The sequence below is a fragment of the Hippocampus comes genome, unplaced genomic scaffold (genome assembly GCF_001891065.2).
Source record: "Hippocampus comes isolate QL1 unplaced genomic scaffold, H_comes_QL1_v1.1 scaffold89, whole genome shotgun sequence".
Lineage (NCBI taxonomy): Eukaryota > Metazoa > Chordata > Actinopteri > Syngnathiformes > Syngnathidae > Hippocampus > Hippocampus comes.
The window spans coordinates 307,194-310,179 of NW_017806077.1; the positions used below are offsets into that span (position 1 = coordinate 307,194).

Here is a 2,986-nt window from a genome sequence, read left to right on the forward strand (position 1 = left end):
TGCGTTGACTAAGGTCTCGCCGCAGTGCAAAGCGAATCTGCCTTTCACGCACGCACGACAGCACTGAGTCGCTCATTCATTTTGGGGGTGCGGGGAGGGGGCGGGGGGGATCGGTGCATTTAATTTGCACGCGTGTAAAAGCTGTGACGTCAATGCCGGTGGGTTGGAGGGGGGGGGGCAGCGTGGGGGAATTTGTTCCATTTTTGCAGAGTCATGTGGCTAACAGAAGCGGCCACACTGCTTTGATGCCAATGGTGATGATGATGTTGCCCTTCATCTTCCTCGCTGGTTCACCTGAGGAAAGCCTTGTTTTCCTCTACAAGTGTAAAAACAAGTTCAGCCGCCTTTACGTGACCTGAACTAATCCCCCTGCACAAATTAAAGTATGAAATTATTTTACAGTGTTTTGGGATGATAGTTTGTGTTCTATTTATGGTTGAAACTGTTCATTGAGGCGGATTCAAACAAATTGAATGGGATGCCGTGTTGTCGTCGAGACCACACCAACCGAGACCATGACGTTATTGAGACTAGAGAGTGCTGAGACCGAGACCGAGACAAGACCAAGACTGTGCATATCAATAATTTTTTCATTCCGTTTGCAACAAAAAACAAATTCTGCTAGGTTGTTTTTGAAAAGCAACTGTCTCTCGGATCTGAGCAGATTTGTTGTTTCAATTCTACATATGAAAGTAAAATGTTCGACTCCTTTTCCTTTTGTTTTTTTGCACTGATTCTGAATCTGCCCTTGTATTTTCTCATGCACATCAGGTTTTATTGTTCATGATGATAATAATAATAATAATAATCAAAGATGGGCATTCTGTCCCTGGGACGGAACAGTCCATCCATTCGTACCGGACAGAGGATGATAAGTTTTTAAAAAAGGACGAATTAAGTCCGGATGGAAGTGGCTGTGTTGTTGGTCTTTCGGTACCTGCCCATCATGCTGTAGGCGAGGATTTCGAAAAGTAAAGTTGATATTATGCTCATTTCATTTTGTCATATAATATCTACTACAACAACGAAGTAAAGACCTTTTTAAAATCTGCGTCCAAAATACGTCTCGGGACACATGACGCCATCTCTGATTCCAATTTGCTGTTGAGCAGCGCTACGACTGTTGATGTCGCCGTCTCACAATTATTGTGAGCTCTCGTCCCGCCGGTTAATCATCCGTATTGCGCAATCCGCCAAATGACAGGAAACCATCCGTCGCATCGGCTGACGTCGGCTTTCACTGTGTTTCTCTGTCTGCGTTGGGACCCCCAACCCAACCCCCGCCCGTGTCATGACAAAGATGCAGAGTCTTGTCTGCCACACATGCAGGAATGTTCTCAGCAGCGTAATTGTGTGTGTGTCTCTCTCTCACACAAACGCACACACTTTCAGTGTTGCTGATGTGGAGACAAGCGAGTAGTTGAAGCCCCCCCCCCCCCGATATGTTTGGCCAGCATTCATGTGTGGCCCACTCACATAACTGCTCATTCATTTGCAATGGAAATAGTCCCAAGTCAAATTTGCACATGAGCAGCAGAGGTGTGTGTGGGGGGTGGGGGGGGGGGACTCGAGTCACACGGCTTGACTGGAGTCGGACTCGCCAGTTGGAGGGCTTGGGACTCGCTTGGCTCCAATGCATGTATGGACAGGCAAGGCAAGGCAATTGTGTTTCTCGAGCGCATTTCACACGCAAGGCAACTCAACGTGCTTCACACAAGCTAAGCGGCACCTGAGAACATGAGCATGAGTTTTTCTAATATATGCGTGTGTTTGATTGATGAGAGGAATTCCACCTCTGGCAAGCGGCCAGTATCAACCTCTTCTCCCGCAATGGGAGTGATGAGCACGAGCCTGCCTCAGCATTTTTGAGCCAAACGAGCGTTCCCCCACTAATGACGCCGGCTTCAAAGCTGAGGTCACGGTGGTCTCGGTTAAATGTTTTTTTTTTAATTTGAATTATTTATTTTTTTCTGGTAATGATTCCATTGTGGTTGTAGAGGCCCGCCGCAAAATACGGACGCGTGTGTGGTTTGCAGTTGCGCTGTCGTACCTTCAATCCGTGTGGCTGACGTGACGGATGGGCGAATTTCCCCAGCTGAGTGTGGGAAACGTCAGACCAGCCAGCACGAGCTGCTCCTGGTGCTGGTAAAACACACGGTGGGATCTTGGTTCCAGAAAGTCTGACTTAAACGAAAACCAAAGCAATATTTCCTATAGGAAATAATGTCCACCCACTTAATACGTTCCAGACACACAGTGATATCAACGAAAATGACAATTTATGTACGTATAACAGCAAGGCGCATTCTAGCAAGCTACAAAATAAAAGCGTGGCATTATAATAACAGTTTTCCCTCGCTTCCTTTGGTTCCATGGTCCGAGCAGTTACTTTCAAACTATTTTGCGCTTGTTTATTGAGTGCGACTGTTAAAAAGCCACAATGGAAGCAAAGAAAGTGTGGTCAAACTGCACTCTTATATTTCCTACATTTTATAGCAGTTACTTTCAAACTATTTTGCGCTTTTTTTATTGAGTGGGACTGTTAAAAAAAGCCACCATGGAAGCAAAGAAAGTGTGGTCAAACTGCACTCTTATATTTCCTACATTTTATTTTGAAGGCCTGACTTGTGGTAAATAGAAACCTGCGTTGTGGAATACGCCTTGCTGTCTGCTGAACAAATTTTACACAACTTGATGTGCTCCGAGCATCTTTCAAACAAGTTGGAATTGCGCTGCACCTTTTGCCGTGCGGGTCGCGCATCTCTCCGTGAATGCTCAATGACTTTTGTGTCTTTGATGTGGACTCTTGAGAGGCTTCCCGCTGTCGGAATCATCAGCTAATGATCTCCTTACCTTGGCCGAAATGCCGTTTTCATGTGCTGCACGTTTTCGTGCTTTGGCGCATCGCCGCTTCCCTACTCTTGTGATCAGTCGTTGCCATTGCGTAGACCTTCAAGAAAACACTCAAGCCACGTGGGGCTCGATG

The 2,986-nt window shown here is 46.3% G+C and overlaps 1 long non-coding RNA gene across 1 annotated transcript in view; it reads left to right on the forward strand.

Annotated features, from left to right (window-relative positions):
* LOC109530787 (uncharacterized) overlaps positions 1–609 on the forward strand; it is an 11,989-nt gene extending 11,380 nt beyond the window's left edge. The window contains exons 2-3 of the long non-coding RNA XR_002171064.1: positions 210–383; positions 455–609. This is a non-coding gene — a long non-coding RNA (uncharacterized LOC109530787). The remainder of the gene's footprint in view (positions 1–209; positions 384–454) is intronic.
* Positions 610–2,986: the final 2,377 nt, after the last annotated feature.